This window comes from Lissotriton helveticus, chromosome 7 (assembly GCF_964261635.1).
Source record: "Lissotriton helveticus chromosome 7, aLisHel1.1, whole genome shotgun sequence".
NCBI lineage: Eukaryota > Metazoa > Chordata > Amphibia > Caudata > Salamandridae > Lissotriton > Lissotriton helveticus.
In genome coordinates, this window is record NC_136068.1 from 597477301 (window position 1) to 597498630 (window position 21330).

Genomic DNA, 21330 nt, shown 5'->3' on the forward strand with positions numbered 1-21330 from the left:
TATCCCGGACCCGCTGTTCGGGTGGATAAACCCGAAACTGCGCCGAGTCCAGAACCGCTCCGATGAAGAGGAGCTTCTGAGAGGGACACAGGTGTGACTTTGGCACATTGATGGAGAACCCCAGCTGGTGCAGGAGATCTGCCGTAGTCTGGAGGTGGCTGACGACTGTCAGGGGCGAGCCCGCCTTCAACAGCCAGTCGTCCAGGTAGGGGAAGACTGAAATCCCGAACCTGCGCAGATGAGCTGCGACCACCGCCATCACCTTCGTGAACACCCGTGGGGAGCTGGTAAGGCCAAAGGGGAGCACGGTAAACTGAAAGTGCTCGTGGCCAACCGTGAACTGCAGGTAGCGTTGGTGGGCCGGCAGGACGGGGATGTGGAAATAAGCGTCCTGCAAGTCCAACGCTACCATCCAGTCTCCCGGGTCCAGGGCAGCTAGGACCTGAGCCAGTGTCAGCATCTTGAACTTCTCCTTCCGGAGGAAGCCGTTGACGTTCCGTAGATCCAAGATAGGGCGTAGGCCCCCTTTGCCCTTCTTGGGTACCAGAAAGTAGTGGGAGTAGCAACCACACCCTACTTCTGGCCCAGGAACGCGCTCGATGGCCCCCTTGGCCAAGAGGGCCGTAACTTCCTCCTGCAAAAGTCGCAAGTGATCCCCCGATACACGGTGGTTCTGCGGTGGCATGGCTGGAGGAGTCGCCTCGAAGGGGAGGGAATAGCCCCTTCGGTCGATTTGCAGCACCCACCTGTCCGAAGTGACAGTGCGCCAGTGGAGGTGGTGATGGCGAACCCTGCCCCCCACTGGCGTCACATGGGCCTGAAAGCACGGACTAGGAGGGTTTTGAGGCGGATGCTGCGGGGGAAGGTGTGGACTGACCTCGCCGCTGCCCCCGACCGCCCGGACGGCGGTTCCCACGGCCGCCACCGCGTTGGGTATTGCCCTGCGGAGCGTGGCTGGCGGCGCGTGTGGGCGCACCCCTTCCGTGGCCATGAAAGGAGTGAAAGGCAGCCGATTGCTGGCGCTGGCCCGAGAGGCCCAAGGACTTGGCCGTAGCCCTGGAGTCCTTAAAGCGCTCAAGAGCATGGTCTGCCTTGTCGCCAAAGAGGCGACGGCCATCGAACGGCATGTCCATGAGTGTGCTCTGGACATTAGCCGAGAAGTTGGCGGACCTCAGCCAGGCATGGCGTCTGACCGCCACCGTCGTTGCCATCGCTCTACCCAGCGAGTCGGTGGTATCCAGCCCACACCTGATGGAATACTTGGCTGCATCCCGGCCCTCCACAAGGGATTGGCCGAGTTTGGCCCGTACCTCCAACGGACACTCTGGCAGCACTTCCGCGACCTTATACCACACAGAGTGGGTGTAACGTCCCAAGAGGCAGGCGGTGTTGGAAGACTGCAGGCCTAGACTAAGGGATGAGAAGATCTTCTTCCCATACTGGTCATACCTCTTGGATTCCCTGTCGGGCGGGGCCGACGGGAATGCGGTCTGGGAATTGGAGGCCTGGATGACCAGGCTCTCGGGGGTAGGGTGGGAGGACAGGAAACATGGGTCGGCCGGGGCTGGGCGGTGGCGTCTGGCCACGTTCCTATCTACGGGCGAACCCGTAGCACGCTTGGACCAAGTGCCCAGAAGAACGTCGGTCAAGGCCTCATTAAAGGGCAGCAGAGGCTCGGCCGAGCTTGACTGCGGTTTAAGGACCTCAGTGAGGAGGTTAGTCCTCACGGCCGCAACGGGGAGCTCAAGGCCCAAGGCCTTGGCAGCCCTCATCAGCACCACACTATAGGTTGCCCCCTCCTCCGAAGCCACGGTAGGAGGGGAGACAAAACCAGTGTCTGGAGAGGTGTCCAGGCCACTGGCCTCCCCAAGGTCTCCTGTCCAGTCCTCATGAGACTGACACTCCCTGGTCAGAGGGTCCTCAGACCCCTCCCAGTCCTCTTCATCACCCATCTCCTGAAACCCAGGGTTCTCAACTAATGGGGCCTGTTCATAAAAGTGAAATTCACCCAACGGCGTCTGGAGCGGCGCCCATCGGGGCCGTCCCGACGACTGAACAGGAACGAAGGTGGAACCGGGGACGGCGCCGCCCGAGGACGGCGCCGGAGGCGACACCTGCGGGTCCGACGCCGGGGAGGCCGTAGGATCCACCGGCGACGAACCAGATCCCGAAGGAGGGCCAGCGGAGTCCTGCGGCGCCGTGCCCGAAGGCACCGGCAGCGCCGGGACAACTGAACCCCCCGGCGTCAGGCCCGAAGGCGCCGGGGGCATCGGGATAGGGGGGACCTGCGGCGCCGGGCCCGAAGGCGCTAGGGGCCCCAGACGGGTCAAGGCGCCGCTGAGCCCGCCAGAGGAGAGAGTTTCCTCATGGCCATGAGGAAGCGCTCGATTTCCTCCTGCGTCGCGTTCAGCCCAGGGACCGGAGGGTGTGGAGCTGAACGCGGCGCCCGCGACTCCGACGGAGCCGCGTGGGTGGTGTCACCCGAACCCCCGGCGGCATCGTGCGAGCGTCAGGGGGAGTCCGAAGAGCGATGATGCCGCTTGGACTTCTTGTGCCTCTTACCTGACGACGACTTCGACCCGGAGGAGTGCGGCCTACCCTCGGAACTGTGGTGGCTCCGAGCCCGCGACCTGTCCCTCGACCTCCCATGGGATCGGGACCTCTCGCGGCGCGGGACCGACTGCCGGAGTTCGAGTCGCCTGCGGGACCGCTCCCGCCTGGCTTTCGAAGAGAGGGCCCGGCAGTCGGAGCAGGCCTTGTCGTCGTGGTCGACGCCCAGACAAGACAAACAGACGCGGTGAGGATCCGTGACCGACATCAGGCGGTCGCAATCGTCACAGTGCTTGAAGCCGGGCATCCCTACGGCACCGTTCGGAGTTGAGAGACTCGAAATAACAATCAAAAAGTGATCAAAAAGGTAGTCAAAAATTGACTAGGGTTACTGCTTTTTCCAGATCTGCGCTTGCTGGCGCGGAAAAAAGAAGAACTGACGTCAGCACGCGGAGGCGGCGTCTAAGTACTCCGAAGACGTCATCAGGGCTCCCCCGACGCCGACGACTGACGCGGAGCCGCAGACGACGCCTACCGACGCGCAAGGGTACTGCTACGCAAAAGTTTCCGGATCCAGACTGACACCTGGGGATATTCTAAGGTAAGGAATCTAATACTAACGCGTCTCTTTCAGATACAGATTTTAGTCACTACATCCCAGTCAATAGAGCAAAATCAATTCGCCCTATTGGTGTTCCGTCTGCCAATAGTGTGCGATAAAGTGCAGCAAACTGATTTTGCCCTGAACTCCGCTGTCTTTTCACGTTTGAAAATCAGGACCCGTAATTTCTTTTAAATTGCTTAATGTGAAATCAACTTGCCCTATGTTTTCCTCTGGAGGAAAACTACTTTTGGCCAAATAGTAGTTACACAATTCCCTTTGCTGGACGCATCCCAAATGATGCAACTAGATTCGCTCTGGTTTATCTGCACCACTAAAGTACTTTGTAATACGGTTATCTTCTGCCAATTGTAGGTGTTCTTCCACCAGACACAATGAACGAGAGCATGTACATTGCTTTCAAAGTAGCTTTGAGGATATTCAGAGAGTCGAGTGAAAATGCTAGATGCACCAGAAGTAAAAAACATAAATAGACGCATGAGCCACATTTAGTGCTTACGTATGATGGGCAGATAATGATCCTTTCCACGCTGTGGTTGTGGTAAACTAAATTTGAGTAAATCATTTGAATGCAGAGCCTATCGCGGGCCTTCCAATGTGTAATGTTTTTCAAACACTTTTCTAGTTAGAAAGGCTTCAGAGCCTGCAAGGCAGCCTTGGGTGGGCAATAAAGCGAGCGGCCCTGGGTTCGGCTCAGTCAGTGCAGTGGTAGTGAAAGCACTCGGTAGCAGCAAGTGCTATGTCAAAATGCACTATTGTTATGAGGAGGGGTTCAATAAAGATTATGCAAGAAATGAGAAAGCGCTGATCTTTAGAGCCACGTCTCCGTCACTCTGCAGGCACAGCGTAACTACACTACGAGTTTTGGGAACACAGGCAGCGCCATCAGTGGGATGCGGTTATAATACTGCAGGCCACATGGGAGGGTATCCTCAGGACAGTTGTCGCCCGCCTGCAAATGCATCGAATTTTAATTTGACAGTAGTGAGTAGTCGCGTACGCATGCGGTTCGGTTAGCACTTGTGTGATACGAGGTTGGAAGTGATTCGAGGTTGGAAGTGATTCATTTAGCGACGCTTTTGTTTTCCAGAAAATGCCTTACCCCAGGTGGTGACAGCTTAGACAAAGACTCGAGTGAAGTGCTGTGTCGGACGCCAACGGACGTCTGCTGCTGCCTGCCCGCGCACACTTGGCGACAACTAGAGCCCCCTAGTACACACTAGAAGTACAAGTAAAGTACAGTAGAAAACTAACTACTTACTGAAAACGTCACGGCGCGCGTCCCGAATGGCCAATCACTGCATGGCTTCACCTGCTGAAGTCACACAGTGATTGGCCATGATATGCAGTGCTGAGGCAGAGGCAGTATGCTGTGTGCCACCAACGACGCGCGGCATCCAATAGGATTGCCTGCCCTTCTGCGCGGTGGACTAGCCAATCCTGGCACTGCATGCAGCGCCAGGATTGGCTAGGGGGGCACACTGACTGCTCGCCCTGGTGCCTTTCAAACCCCGGGGCCCGGCTAAAGCAGCACCCTCCATCCCTTCGGTCCCTCTCTAATGGGAACTTCACACTGTCACTGACTGCCAGCCACTAACGCGCATGCTCGGGCTAGATACAGCCCGAAAATCCTCATGCATAGACAGTACTGTAACTGTAGTACTGCTGCTGGCCTGCTGAAGACAGCCAGCCCCACCCCCTACGCACTCCACATTCCATCGGGTGTGTCCCGGAATTGAAGCGCTGCGCTGCAGCGCTTTATATTTGTGAATTATAATTGCAGGCAGCAATTATGCTCTTGTCACGGTGCGTCCAGGCTTAGTGGGGCTACGCCCCTACGCCCCAATGGACGCACCGCGGCTGGTAGCTCTCTCTCCTCCTCCCTCTGGAGGGCCGCCCCCTTCGCCCGACCCCACTGCACTAAGTCCGCCTGCCACACAGTCACTGCAGGGGGTCTGGGAGACTTCCATTTCATCGTTATGACCCTTATGGCCAAGACGAGTGCCAGATCTAGGAATTTTAGCTTGACTTTTTGCCTGCCTGAGCGGCGGCCGCAGTCCCACAAGGCAGGATAAGGCCTCAGCAGGAATCGGCAGTTGTGTCAGAGTCCTGAGGGTTTGGCAGACCTCGGCCCAGTATCCTCGTAGTCGAGGGCAGGACCACATCATATGGACAAAATCCGCTTCTTCCCCCCGTAGCGAGGGCAACAATGAGGGAAGCCCGGGAACATACGATTTATTCTCTTGGGGGTGAGATATGCTCTATGGTGTACCATCGTTTGAATAAATTTAAGTCTGACATTACGTGATACTCTTTTAGGGTGTTCCAATATGGTCTTCCATGCTCTATCCGTAATTTCAGTGTCTGCGTCCTCTGCCCAGCGTGTTCTAAGGGTCAAAAGCGGGATCGCTGCGTGTGGCCTTATCCCTGTATATAACCAACGGACCAGATGGCCTCCCGGTCCCATGTAATATAATAGGGGTACTAGTTCATGTTGTGTGGGTTTAGTTCGTTGTGGTGCCCTAGTGGTCCTAATATAATGTGTCACTGTGGCGTGTAGCAAGTATAGGCGTGGTGCAGCGCCAGTGATCTGCACAAAAGTTTCGTGGTCCAGTAGGGCGTCATCCCCAAACAAAGGAACCCACTTCCTCCACCCCACTATCTGTCCATCCTTGAAGTCTATTTCGTGTGAGTCTACCCTGCGGCGTGGGGATGCCTAATAAGGGGATGTTCGCCACATAGGGTGGTATCGCCGACGTGTATGAAAGGGCTTTCCTCCAACAAACTAAAGCCGTTTGGGGGGGGCAATCTGGAGGAATCCGGGTCTTGGGCAACAATAAAGAATGGAGTTCTCCCCGATTAAGTCTTTCTGGCGTGAAGCCGATCTCATGCAAATTCCTACCCGCAGTCCAATAGGAAAGCCATTGGAGCTGACTAGCGTAGTAGTATCCTCGAAAGTCGGGGGTCCCAGCCCGCCTGCCATCGTTCCCAGCTGAAATTTCCGAAGGCTGATCCATCTCCGGCCTGCCCCCCAAATAAGAGTGATCAAGATGGTGTTCAGTGTACCAAAAATAGATTGAGGGAGATTCACTGGTAGATTCACAAAATAATACAGGAGGTGAGGGAGCATAACCATTTTTGAAATGGCGATTCTTCCCATCACTGATAGGGGCAAGGAGGTCCAGAACCCTACACTATTTCGGAGTCTCGTTATTGCGCTTTGGATGTTACCATCAATCTGATCTTCAGGTGTCCTATACACCTGTATACCCAGGTACTTAAAGGTAGTAGGAGCAACCGGCATACAATGTGTTCCAAACGGTATGTGGGTTAGTTGTGGTGTCTCTCGGAAGAAAAAACTGATTGACTTTGCAGGGTTTATCGCTAGTCCTGATAACTGCTCAAACGGGTCAAATATGTCAGGTATCGGATTGTGATCTGCTGTAAGGTCGCGGAGATATAACAGAATGTCGTCTGCGTATATACATATAAGATGTTAAATTCCGTCAATAGGGATGCCCAGGCGACCAGCCATTCCCCGAAGGGATAATGCTAAGGGTTCAAGGGCAAGCACAAACAAAAATGGGGACAGGGGGCAGTCCTGTCTCGTACCTCTGTATACCCTATAACGGTCTGAGATATATCGACCAGTGCAAGCCCTGGCCCTAGGATATGCATACAATAGGCGGACCCACTCCAGGAAATTATCCGGAAACCCAAATCATTTCAAAGACTCGAACATAAATTCCCAAGACAGAGAGTCAAATACTTGTTTGAGATCAAGCGCTATGAATCCGCGCTGGGGAGCTCACGTGAAGTAGCTGACATGATCGAATGCAATCTACGAGTGTTCAGAGAAGTGCTACGATTTGGAAGAAATCCACATTGAGCCTGGTGAATAAGTGTGGAGAGGTGCGACTGTATACGGTTTGCAAGGGCCTTACTTAGGATCTTGTATTCAATAGAGAGCAACGAGAGGGGGCTAAAATTGGTCATTTCTAGCACGTCTCGTCCCGGCTTAGGTATCGATGCAACTAACGCTTGCATGGTGGAGTCGGGTAGGTGGCCAGTATCGAATGCTACCCTATAGACAGTTTCCTGTACCGGCACTAGAAGTTCCGAGTACGTTAGGTAAAACTCCATAGGGAGACCATCCATGCCTGGTGTCTTATTGCAGTTCAGGCTCTTATTTGCGGCCCGTATCTCATGTTGGGTAATGGGGCCATCGATATATTTCTTTGTGTCTTCCGACAGTGTCCGGAATGGGAGTTCTCGTAGGAACTCATCGATCCTTGCACCGTCTATTGGCTTGGGGGTGTATAGAGCGCTTGGAGATGGTCGCGAAATGCAGTATTTATTTCCGCTTGCGTGTTGACTATGATGCCCATCTGTTTACGAATACTGGTTATGTTTGGTGGATCAGGTTGGTCCATCACCTGTCGGGCAAGCAGTGTGCTGGATCTATGAGCCTCGGTGTGTCCCCGCTGAGTGTATTCCCTGTAGTCTATCACCCTGAGCATCTCTAACGTTTCAGCGTGTTCAATGTGGGCCGTTTGCAACTCTCCTTTCCTCCTCGGGTTGAGGGCTGCCTCCCTCTCCAGTGTCTGCAGTCTATTGTCTACTTCGCAAAGTTTCTGGTTTAACTCATGTCTAGCCCCTACTAGTTGTCCTATCGTCGCTCCCCTGACCACTACCTTTAGGGTGTCCCACTCTATCAAATTCGAGGAGGCAGTATTCCAATTCTCTCTCAGGTAATTAGAGATAGTGATAGATAATAATGAACGAAAGGGAGCGTCCTCTGGTAAACGTGTATTTAATTTCCAGGTGGGTACCGGGGTCGGCACCCTACCCCAGAGAAGTGTGAGTGTTGGGGGCCTATGGTCAGAGAAGGTCTTAGCTAGGTATTCTGACCCGCCTATGGCTGTGATGATAGCCCTGGAGCACAGGAAGCGGTCAATCCTAGTGTGGAGGTTGTGTATTGGAGAATAAAAAGAGTATTCCTTATGTGTGTGCTGGAGACTCCGCCATGCATCAGACAATGTCCAGCCATCTACCCAGGAGGTGAACTGCTCGGTCAATCTGTTCATTACAGAGGCCTGAAGTGGGGGATGTGATCTATCTAATCCTATGTCTAGTATCACATTCCAGTCCCCCACAAGAGCCCAAGGGATCCCATCCCACTCTGCCAAAACCGTACCCAGCCTGTTTAGAAATTTATCTTGATCAAAATTCGGAGCATAAATGCTCTCCAGGACCAGCAAGGAGCCATCCAGAGTTCCCTTCACTAAGATATATCTCCCCTAGTCGTCTACTCGACGTTCAATCTCAACAAATGGGATCCCATGTCGTACCCAGATAGTTGCCCCCCTAGCAAAGGCCGAATAATTTGTAGAATAAATACATCCCCTCGATTTGTTCCGCATCTTCTGAGTTTCAGCATCTGTGAGGTGGGATTCCTGGAGGAACGCGATATGTGTTTGGTGTCGAAGAAGGAACGCATGAAATGCGGTGGCGTTTTTGAATTGAGCTTAACCCCCGCACATTCCATGTGAGTACATTAAAGGACCCTTTAGTTTCAGCTGATCTTGCCATATTCCCAGTGATAAGGTGTTATCTCTTCTCGTGTTAAGTGCTCGGGTAGGCGCGACCAGGAGTCCCCGTTCGCCCATAACTATAACTAAACCCGGCACAGCGCTAGAACTGCACGGAGCCCAACAATAGTGCAACAGGCAAATTAAACCAATAACGGTGCATACGCTTGAAGGGAGGTGGCCAGTCGTTTGCCTGGCCGTAGTGCAGCCAATCGTTGTTACCCAATGGCTCTACGGAACTCCATCCCGAGGGAGGGTGGATGTTAGAAATGCGGAGGGAGTGGTATGCCTGGACCTAGCCCCACAGCAAATTCCAAGTAATCGGGAGCTCTCTGACCTCAGTGCAGAACCTCAGTTGCATCCAGATTGTAAAGCATTCAAACAAAAGTCATAATCAGGAGACCCAACCCTCGGTGTATTATCAAAGCATGGCTACATACGTGGTCCAAGGAACCCAGTTACCACATCGGACAGCAAATCCAATCCCCAAATGTTACAACAGCAGTATCATCAATACTCGTAATCGAAGGTCGTAAGGTAAGAATTCGATCCCTACAGTCAATTATCCATCAGGTCATCCGCTGCTCTAGGGGTGATGGTGGGGAACAGGATGGCACTGTGTTCCGAGTCTGAATGTAGGGTGCTATCATCTGAGTCAGTTGTGATTTTGTGTGAGTCTTCTGGAAAGGCACCTGCCATTGCTAACGCCCCCTCATGGAGGGACACCTGTTGTTCCTTCAGGGGGCCGGCTCCTCTGCTGCCTCGGCTGGATCTCGGCGAGTGGCCCGCTCCAGATCCCCCCAGAGCCCTGCGTAGACCCCTCCGGAGCGCTGACCTGGCTTGATCCTATGCACATCACTTCCATCCACTCTTCAACGTCCGCAGGACTCTCAAAAAAGTGTGTTTTCTTCTCATGAATGACCTTCAGTCGAGAGGGATATAGAAGTGCATATTTGAGTTGTACATTCTGTAGTTTTTTCTTTACTGCTTGGTATGAGGAGCGTTGTCTTTGGACCAGCATGGTGTAATCTGGGTATAAGGACACACGGTGGTTCTCATATTGGATGAGCGCTTTCTCCCTAGCCTTTTGTAACAGGGTGTCCCGGTCTCTATAATTAAGAATCTTCACAATCAGTGGGCGGGCGGCAATCCGGGTTTAGGTTGTCCAGTCGGAATCCTGTGTGCCCGTTCCACACAGAAATACGGCGAGAGTCCTTCGGGCGCTACATGGTCCTTTGACCATTGCTCCATAAAGTCCGCCACCCGGTTCCCTTCACAGTGCTCCAGCAGGCCAATAACACGTACATTGTTGCATCTATTTCTCCCTTCTGCATCTTCAACCGGTCCAGGAGCGTGACAACTTTCAAGGAGGTGGAATGTTCCGCCACTGTTGGTGTGAGGTCCATTAAGGTTATGCCATGTTCCTTGACTTGGTCCGCTAGCTTGCCATGGTCAGCTTTAAGGAGAGTCAGACCCGTGGTAAGAGTGCCTAGTTGTAATTCCATCGCCGCCCCAGATTCTCATATCTCCTTAAGAATTAAGTCCAGTTTATCCGGGGGGGTGTTCATCCACGTGTCCAATCGAGCCCCCGCTTGCATCACCTGCCATATTACGAGGGGTATCAGCACCGTCCCGTCTCTCTTGCCCCTTTGCTCGGTTTCTGCCCATGATATCGGGTATCTGTCCAACTCCCCACAGGGCCGCTACCACGGTCCGCTAGGATAAGGGACGTTCCGGCCTCCGAGGTCCCAAGGTCGAGCTGCTATGTCTGGTCACGGTGGCACCCGCCCGCGCCTAACAGGGTGGTCTTCAGGGTGAGACAATTACTCCGCAATGCGCAGTGTCGGTCCAATGGAATGCTGTGCGAGTTAGAAAACACTCTATCTCCGACCTCTAGAACAAAGTCCAGGCCAGAAGAGGGCAATCCGCGAGGGCCGTCCCAGTCTATCTCCCTCAGGCGGACTAAGCTCCAACCACGAAGCGGCGATGACCCGCAAGGGGGTGGGGGGAGGGGGGCGGCGAGAAACGAAAAGAGTTAAAGAAACATGGGGCCCACCGGGAGCACCCTCACTCACCGCTACCACTCCGCTGGGCCACTCCTAGTTATTTCGTCTCCCCCGCAGTCTCCGTCTCCAGGTCCAACCAGCCCCGTCAGGGGGCACAAGCATGGCCGCCAGTGAGACTAGGCGACGAGGTCCAGGAAATACTGCAGGTGTCCCGGCTAGCAGGCGGTGCAGTCTCCAAGCCTGTTGTTATGGCCCGAGGCTTCCTGGATGGTAGTGTCTCATTCCCTAACCTCAAAGCCAGGCAAAGCGTCTCTGAAGCTCCAGTCTGTACCGGCCTTGGGCACTTCTAGATAGTCGCGCCGCTCCCCCCGGGGCAGCATCGGGCCCTCGGCAGCCTCTGGTATCTCTGCAATTAGGCCTGGGTAGTGCGTACTCCGTGATTGTGGTCAGCGCACGGGCCCCCACGTCGCAAGCTGCGTCGGGCCTCTTCCGCTCTATCTGCACCCGGTAATCAATGGCCCAGTCTCGTGGGGCCACTCATAGGCACAGGTCTGCACGATGCCCACGTAGCACCCGATCTCGCAGCGGGCGTCATCCAGCTCCACAGCAGGCACCGGCTGGACCGGCCACCGAACACAGGCGGCCCTATTCGACTCCTCGGTTCCAGGAGGGGGCCCTCACCTTCTCCGACAAGTCTTTAATGTCCTGCTCACCCGTCCAGATTCCTTTGCGAGGCCCGCAGCCGGCCCAAGTCCAAGCAGGCCTCACCCGCTGCAATGGCCTTGCGCCGCCCCGCACTCCGCTGCGGCTCTCGGCCAGGTCCCGTGACAGGTCCCTCACACTCGCGGTCCGCTCTCCACCTCCATCCGGATATCTGCAGAGGTCAAGCGACTTCGCCGCGACCCACCGCCGTATCCACAGCACTGTATACGCGGCCGCACTCCAAGGGTCTCAGTCATGGCCTGCAGGAGGAGGCTCCACAGAGGGCGGGCCACACCTCCACCAGAGCTCCCGGCTGCGGCCCACTCCAATCCGCAGACAGGCCTCCCCGTGTTCCTCCGGCCCAGGGCAGTCTTCAGGAACGATGCGGGCATCTAGGGGCACCAGCGTTACCCTTTTCGCTCTTGTGCGAGTGTAGGCGCCGTCAGGACTGCGCCTTCAAGGTGATTACCCCCGGGAGGATCCGGAGCTCTATCGGGCTGCGACCTCCATCTTGGCCGGCTAGCCACGCTCCCCTAGTGGTTATACAGGTTAAGAAGGTTCCCATGCATTACCCCTCTTCTTGGGGTTCTTACCCATCTTTATTCTGTTACCTTTTCAAGGAAAATTTAAATTCCACAAGCCCAGTGAAACATAAATTACATTTGTGCTATTTGCTTTGATCCTGTTCTGAGTCCTACCATCCACCTGAGTAAGCAACAGCTCTCCTTAGCCATCATGTGAAGTTTCTCCTTATGGAGGGAGCCCATGGAAGAAGTCCTCCTCCAGCTCGTCGTCCTCACCTTACCTCTACTCTCCTGGTGAAGCCGGCAAGTTGCTGTGCCCAGTTCTCTCTTTCTAATTAGTTGTCAGTGCTCAGACTTCCTTTAAAGGCCTGTTTAGGCTAGTCTCTGCTCTATGTGACATTTATGTCCAGTTGCAGCCTTTCCATGTAGTCGTTGCCACTCCTTAATTTGCGTTCTCTTCCCACATTTCATAGCATGAACGTTCAGGATAATGACTTTTGTAGTCTGTTTTTATACGTTTCGGCTCCCTTTATCCTATCCAGTCTTTCTTCCCATCTTGTTCTTAGTTACTTTATCTGTCTTTTTTCCTCTTCTTCTTTTACCTAGTTTTCTCCTCTTTCCAACTATTTAATACTAAGCCCTTCCTCTTTTTAACCTCATTTTACTCCTCAGCAATCCGCTCCTCCCATTGGAGACCTGCTTCAGGGCCCTTTCCCAAAGTAAGTTTACTCTTTTCGCTCCACCTGGGCCGGTGGCTCCCTATGGAGCTCAATGGTGCTCCCGGAGGATCTAGAATAGTCCAGAAAAGCTGCAGGACAGTCTCTTGGAAGGTCTGTACCTGCTACAGACTCAAGAATGACTTAGGAAATTCAGGGTTAACCAGACCCAGCTGTGGCATAGGGTTGGAGTCAGATGACTGTTTAGGAGTTAGGCCCTTAGAGTACAGACTACGCAATCTCTCCCTGGAGTAGGAGGGACAGGGGAAGGGGGTTAGGGAAAGGACACCTGTCTGGGTGAATCTAAGATGAAATCTCGATTCAAAAAGATGTTGTCTAAACACTGGGACTTGGAGCACGCCAGAAACATGGAGTGAAACTGTCATTTGCTTGGTGATCCACTTCCCACTCCATGATGGCTTTCAAGTACATAAGGGAGCTCCTCACACAGGCGGAATTTGGCACGTAGCACTGCTCGCGCTGACTATTAGCAGCTTGAACGTGTTCCACACTGTAAAATCAGCACAAGCTGCACCACGCGGTGGGCCCATAGGGTGCTGTTTCTCTCTGCTGCTTAAATAGATTTTCTAAACGAGCAGCAACTTTCTCAACGAGAACGGTTGCATTGAGAAATCTCACCGGGATGTGCATGAAAACCATGCTAGCGGGCGCAAATTCTCACTTGCGCTCGCCAACGTAATGTTGGGCGAGCTGCGCTTGGGAAAAAACTTGTCCGCTGGCAGAGTGGAATTTTCCCTCACCCCTAAAGAAAAGGAGGTGACAGCGAGTATGGGTGACACTTATATATGGATCCACACCGTCCAGAGGTGCGACAAGGCTGCAGCAAAGTCTAATGGTATCACTTACAGACATGCAGGAGCAATTACCAGAAAATATTTCCTGACCAACTCTGACACCTGGGGGTAATTCAAAAGGTGAAAGGTTTGCAGTTAGAAGTATCCATCAGGAGAACAAGTTACATTCAGTAATGCTCTTTATGGTGAAAATTCTAGCTAACCAAAGATTCCTCACCTTGTGAACCTTCCCAAGCATCAGACTGGAAAACATTCTTCAATTGCTCCTGCAGTCCAATGGGTGGCACCATCAAGCACTGTTGCAAGTCTGCCCTGCCTCCACATGTGACAATAGTGAGCAGCATAAAGGTGCCACTCCTGCATATAGGCATTAAGTTATAAAATGACAATTGACGTAGAGTATTACTGACAAATAGAGAACATTGGAAGTGTGTGTAATCTAACTTGTAACCTTATTAACTCTGCAAAATCCAATACATAGAACAGTGAGGAGGTTTGGCAGTGAGGATTATACACCACAGCGATGCCCCCTTATAGAGGTGGTGCTGAGGAGCAGACTTTAAACCAGATGTCCTGCAGGACAGAGTGGTCAGAAGGACTATCCTCAGACCCGAGAGTTCATATTGTAGTGGCTGATGAAAGTATGGACAGATGCCCACAGGGCAGCTTGATTGATTCCCAAAGCAGAAACACCAAGAGCCAGGGTTACAGTAACGGCCTTCACCCTGGTAGAATGAGCCCACAGACCCTCACAAGAATCCTATTTAACTAAGCCATAACACAAAGGACAAACGTTATGCAAAGGACAACCCACAGTAATAAGATCTGTTTTGGACTGGCTTTACTTTTTTCATACCAGCAAATCCAACAAAGAGCTGATCACCCACTCTGTAGTACTTAATCCTATAAGTGTAGAAATTAAGTGCCCATTTAGGATTCAAACAATGTAACCACTTCTCATTAGAGAAGTAAGGATCCAATTCAAATCCCACTGCAGCATTGTAAGAAAATGCCTCTTTTTGCATGATCACCCCCAGTGTTTTAGACTGATGCTGCTGGTATTTCGACTGTGAGTGAACAGAGGCCTGCTAACCAAACCTCAATTCCAGTGCTCTAACCCTTAAAGGTGTAATGTTTGATTGGCTTATACCCAATTGACATAATTTAACTCACTTATGTGTCCCTAGTGTATGGTACCAGGGGTACGTAGGACGTGCAAGTTGATTTGTCCCTCATGGGTGCAGCACTTATTGTCCCTCCCTGAGTGTGGCAAAGTAAAACATGTCTCCCAGCCTGCCTCTGCAGACTGGATGAATCGGTTTTAGACTGCTAACTCAACTTGCTGATTTAAACTCTTTTTCATATATATATTGGCCACCCTGCTTTATTTTAAAAAGTAGGATATGTATTTCTGTGTCCTTAAAATAAAAACCTAAAACTATAATCTTTACTGTGGAAAAGTTAGTAGCCCCATCGGCGAGTACAGGTTTACATGCTAATAACCCAGCATGCTAATTGGACCACTAAAGTTGGTACTGCAAGGTATGAAAATAATCACTACATTAAACTCGACTTGATTTCTTAGTCAAATTTAATATAACTTTTGAATAAATTGAGCTTTGAGAAAGTTGCCATGCCATTGCCCAAGTTTTCCGATGGCCATTCGAAGATGATAGCCACAGGACAGCCTTCTGTCCTCCTAGGGAGAAGTGTAAAGGACCCCCAGGAAAAGAAACAATAGAAGCCTACCGCTGGAAGACGTGTCACCTCTCCCTGGCAATGAGCCACACAGGGTATATGTCACTGAGGTTTCCTTGCTGTTTGGACACACTGTATAATACACAGAAAAGCACTGGTAGCAGGAAACGTCAGTTAAGAACTGCATGGTATTCTGACAATAGTAACCAATGTGGTACATTTTATTAAAACAAGACCAATGAAGGCACAATATTTCGCTAAACTGTGTGATGACATGGGTGCCAAACACTCATGCTTCATGTTCTACAGCAGTTCTCGGTGGCTGTCTCTCGGTAACTCCCTGCTTAGAGTGTATGAGCTGAGGAACAAAATATACTCATATCTACGTGATGCTGAACATTGTTTCGCTGACAAATGTATTGATGCAGACTTTCTAATACAAGTGTTTTTTCTTTCTGATCTATTTGAAAAACTGAATGCACTGAACAAGTCCTTGGCAAGGCAATAATACTAGCTAACTATCTTGCAACTTTCAGACTAAGGGTCTCATTTACAAGAAAGTGCTGCAGCATAGCACCTCAAGCCCTTTGGCTGTGCCATGCTGTGGCACTTTCAAAGTACAGGGATGCGTCATATCTACAAGGATATGAAAGATTCCTGTCCGCTGGTGCACAATTGGCTGCCATGCGCAAGGATGCCTGCCTCACGGGGATGATTGCTTATGTGCAGGAAGGGAACAACCTGAAATGGCGTTTTTAAAATTCTGTGTATGCTGCATTAGCACACATAGAACTTTCAAAACGTAAATTATCTAAATGATTGTTTATGTGCAGAAAGGGACACCTTCCTGTACATAAACAATCACCAGAGGTGATTTCCTCATTCTATGTGTGCTGCAGAAAGCATCATGCATAGAAAGAGATAAAAAAAAAAACAGGAAGAAGAAATTAATACATTTCTCCTCGTTGTGCCTCTCTATGCTTCCCTTAGGGAGGCGTAGCATTCAGACGCATTTCCAGGTTTACAATTTCTCGTAAATCTGGAAATGTGTCAGGTTCCATGGGTGTTGCGTTGGAACACCCAGAGCAATACCCATGGAATGCCCCTTTTACGCAAAGTGCTGCATGTAAAAGGGCCATATTTACAAGGAAAGGAAAACCACGCAGGTGGCTTTTCCGGACCTTGTTTATATGTGGCAGGAAAATGCTTCGCCTGTGCGTCACAAAAAGCCCCTTAGTTTCAGACTTTAAGAAGAAAGTGATCCTTTGGAAAAGCAGTGTAAGCAAAGGTGATTACGAATGTTTTCCTTCATTCGACTAGTTCCTGCAAGACAATGAGATGGCGTTAAAGGAGGCACTGAGGACAGTTTTTGTTCTGTATTTGTCACAACTGCATTTTTACCTTGACAAATATTTTCCAGAGGATGAAGTGGAGCCAATAAAATGGGTGAGACCCCTTCAATGCTGAGATACCTCAGCATTTCAACAACGAGGAAGTAGGACAGCCTATTTATGTTTCAGGTGACTCAACATTGAAAGTAAGGTTCCAGTCTCAGTCACTGCTTGAGTCCTAGTGCCAAACTGAAGATGAATACCCAATGAAAAGCAAGAAAGTCCTGGGTGCTTTGACCCGGTTTGCTACTTCTTACCCTTGGGAAGCTGGTTTCTCAGTAGTTGCAGTTGTAAAGTCAAATATAGGGCAAAAATTAACCTTGAAAAAGAAATGCGTGTTGTGATCTAAAAAAATAACACCAAAGGTCCAGTAGGTATTTAAGGAAAAACAAGCACATCCATCTCACCAGGATTTTTAAGATACATTCAGACTCGGTGGTTTTTCCTGTTCATTGAAAAACATATTTTCTAACTATTGTTGTGTGATCAAGGAACATTTTTGGGCAATTAATATTGTATTGTTTCTTACCTAACTAATTAAGGTTTGTTACAATTATGATTAGAATTTCATTAGCTTCATCCCAATTAATTTCAGGGAGAAAACTGGAAGTACTCCCGAGGTCGGGCTTACATCCTCCCACCGGTAAAATAAAAACAGTAACATGATGGGGAGCTGAGGCAAACTGCCAATTAGGTCAAGGGAGTTGGGGTTGAAAAAGTTTGGGAAATACTGCCTTAAGCCCTCAGGAGGCTGCTTTTTAGTCAGCGCATAGCAGATGTCTATACAGAATGACCCAGCGCGAAATAGACTGCTACTGTACTGCTCGGCCTTTTTTAGCCCAGGAAGAGTTGATTGTCCACCCGGAACTCTTCTGTGCGGTCGAGGTAGAACGACAACACTCTTTTTGATGTGAAGGAGCATGGTGACCAGTGAAACCAATTGACCCAAATGGAATGAGGTCACCACTTTAAGTAGGAGAGAGGCCCGGGCACAAAGCACCACCGGATCCAGAAATACCATAAGATAGGCAGGCTTAGATGATAGAGCCTGCAGCTCACTCACCTTCTGGGCACATGATATTGCCATTAGAAATGCTGTCTTGATGGTCAGCAACCGGAAGGGACAATTATGTAGTGGCTCAAAGGGGGCACACATGAGGTAAGTGAGAACCAGGTTCAGATCCCATTGAGGCATAACAAAGGGTGTAGGGGGAAACACGTACATGCCCTTTCAGGAAACTATTTACAATAGGGGACTTGAATAGGACTTGAATAAAGAGAGTTGGTCAGGCAGCCGCAGGAAAGTGGGCAGAGCAGATAGATAATCCTTAAGAGTGCCTAAAGCAGAGCCCTGCCGGGACAAGGGTAAGAATAAAGAGAAGAATATCAGAAAGAAGGTCAATAGACTTTTCTGTACATTATATTACAATGTTTTGCCAACGGCAGGCGTATACCATTTTGGTGGAGGGCCGCCTGGCTGCCAGAATAACTACATACTTTGGGAGGAAGGTCCAAAGTTATCAACGGTTGCCGCTTAATCTCCACGCAAGGAGGTGGAAAGTTGACAGGTTCGAATGGAGAACCCTCCCCCTGCTGCTGCGATCGAAGATCCTCCAGAAGGGGCAGCCCGATTGGAGGATCGATGCTCTGGATTCCAAACTCTCCAGCTCAGACGGGAGCCACATGAATTACTTGAGCCTGGTCGCTCCTGATCTTCTTGAGAACTCTTGGCAGGAGTGGTATGGGTGGGAAGGCATTCATGAGGCCTGAGCTCCACTTGCGATGAAGTGTTGCAGAGCGATAGCCGTCTAGGAAACTCCAACGTGCAATACTGCTGACATTGCACATTCTCTTCGAAGGTAAACAGATCTAACCAAGGCTCTCCCCACTGCTGAAAGAGACCTTGCGCCACCTCTGGCTGGAGACGCCATTCGTGATCCGCTAGGTGTCGACGGCTGAGTTTTTTCAACCTGGCATTCAGAGAACCTGCCAGGTGTTGAACCACCAGGTGTAGGAAGCTGGCTCTGTATATACTATATATAAACAAATGGGAGAGTAAGGGAATCTATTCACAAAGGTGAATGGAGAGTACTCCTAGTCCCCTGGACTAAATATCTAAAAAACATGGGATGAGTACCACCAAGAAGTGCTCAAAGAGCAATCTGAGTGGGATGACTATAGTAGAAGAAGAGAGTCCTTCTTTTGTTTATAAACCCCTCACTCACCAACCTGGTTGGTGACATGCTTCATCATCGGGGTCCACCCTGATAGCCGAGTGCCATCAGGGTGTGCTTCGACACCTGGATTACAGTGGAGCTGGTATTTGTATGAATGGTGCAAAAAATAATGTTAAAAAATGTCCTGGTATAACTTATGTGAAAAATAATTTTATTCTAAAGCTACTGGACAAAGTTAAAATAGGTGTATAGATACAGGTAAGGTTTGTTATGACCAAGTGTATCAGTATGTGAAAGGTCTACATGTTTCAACCCGTGGATGGAAAATGCCGGGTTTTCTTCAGGACCAGAGGAAAATGGGTGGTCAGGGCACACTAACGCGCCTCCAGTCCTAGATTCCTTCAACCTACTGACAAAAATCTGTAGTAGGAAAGTATCTCGTTCCCAAATGGGCGAGAAAAATGCAAAAAGACCTGTGGGAGAAAAAGGGGAACAGTCATAAATAGACCTGTTACATGCCTGTAACGTAGTGCAGTGCTGACTCTCACGTGTCTGCTCGCTCTGTGTGCATCCCATTCAGAACTGATGCGAACTGGCGTGTACTGTAAGGCTCCCAATCAATAATATATACTTATGATGGTGCTTACATGTATTTAGCTAACATATATTAAGACAAAGCCCTTAGTGGCTTGCACTGGCACACCTATCAATCGTGGCGTGCTCGGTGATCAAATCATCGTTATTTCATCGGTCTCTCACACTCATCGATTATTGGTGCGTGGCTCGATTTCTCTCACTGACATTATCGTGAGTTTACAACGACGTGCGGCATATTCTTTCTCCTTTCAAACATTCATAAAATACAAGACAAACACACATAAAAAAAAAACGTTAGTCGACAGGGCTTACTCCTGTTCCAGGTCTTAAGGCTTCACGGGGTGGAGGGAAGGTTGGCCTCTGTTAGGGAAAAGGGAGCGGTGAAGAAAAACACACAGAATGATAGTTAAAAAGAACCCTCACTCACCAACCTGGTGGTGACATGCTTCCTCACTGGGTTCCCACTGGAAGGACCTAGCGTCCCCCCAGTGTGCTACAACACCTGGTTACAGCGGAGCTGGTTCTTGTGTGTGTTGGAGTGATCAGAATAAACCAATTGTGCTAAGTGAGTGCAAAGATAAAAAATGCTAGGTTGTGACTGTCAACTATTTTATTAATAGTCCAACCAGCACTAGTTAAAAACAGGTGATGAGTGGACTCATAGGTGTTGTCTCAATTAATGGAGACCCCTAGTCCTCAATAGATTTTAAACAAATTTGGTCAACATGTTTCTGCTAAGAGAGCCCGAGTCGCTCAGCATTCTTCAGGACAAGTTGTGTGCTCCCCCGGCGGTCTGCATGCGCTAAGGTGCATCCAACCGTGGGGATAATAGTGTGAAAAGTGGTTTTAATTTTTTTTAAACTTTTCTTGTAAATACTCACGGCAGTTGCCGTATGAGGCACACTCAGCTAATTGCTGGGGCCAAGTACCTGTAAAACAAAATTATGTTAAGCAGATAAAAACCCTTCTTTACTAATGTGTGATTCTTTCATGGAATACATTATTATATCACTCCCTTCACCAAATTCACAGTTCCCCGTGATCACCAATAAAGAACAGGTGAGGAAATTGAATATGCAAAACACATTCACACATTCTACTGTAGAATTCAAACAGCATATCGAAATATCTGTCTCAAGTGCCTGTTTGCAAGTGGCAGGCAGGGTATTCAAGGTCCACCGAATTACTTTATATGGTGAATGGAATAGGGTCCAATCTAATTAAAGTTGAGCTCTATTTCTGAAAGAAAATTTCTTTTTAAAAAACGGCGAAAAATGCACTTTGTATAAACCGAACCTGTCAGGGGCTCGATTAGGTTATTTTTGAAACGAGGAAAAGACAAAGGCTGCTCAAATAACTCACAGGAGGCGTTTATTTATCGCATTTCCTGGGCCGACACGGTACGGGGTTATCTTCACGTCGCGTTCTCTGTATATAAAAAACAAAATATGTTTCAGTTAAACAGAGACCCAAATATAACGAGCTCTCTGGTATCGCATACTGCGCTAACAGAAAACCAAAAACACAGTCAAATTGGCTGTCCACTTACTAATACGCAGACGACTCCCCGCAGGTTACCTAACCTTTCTCCACCGCGACCCGAATGAAGATTGAATCTGGGCGCCGCGGTTAGAGATAGCGTTGTTTCCGCGTCATGTGACAGCGGCACGTAACGCTCAGGTGGTTGTATCCTCCGCTCTTTCTTAAAGTGGCCATGCTTAATTTCAACACCAGAAACCAAACTTTATTGGCAAATGCACAAAACATTTGTTATTATGTGTTCAGCATAGTATTATATAGTAAGGTATTGCCTCAACTATTTAGGTTAAATGGAATAAGATGGCATTGTACTTTAGTTGTTAGGCTATCAGGACACTCGGTTGTCTTAATAAAAATACGAGTTAAAGAGTCAATCGGTATCGTGGATAATCGGGTTTTGGG

General features: G+C 49.9%; 1 long non-coding RNA gene across 1 annotated transcript in view; it reads right to left on the bottom strand.

Moving 5' to 3' along the window:
- LOC144766914 (uncharacterized) overlaps positions 1-21000 on the bottom strand; it is a 57075-nt gene extending 36075 nt beyond the window's left edge. Inside the window, exons 1-2 of the long non-coding RNA XR_013597977.1 lie at positions 20939-21000; positions 20752-20817 (exon numbers count right to left, since the gene is read on the bottom strand). This is a non-coding gene — a long non-coding RNA (uncharacterized LOC144766914). The remainder of the gene's footprint in view (positions 1-20751; positions 20818-20938) is intronic.
- Between the last annotated feature and the right edge of the window lie 330 nt (positions 21001-21330).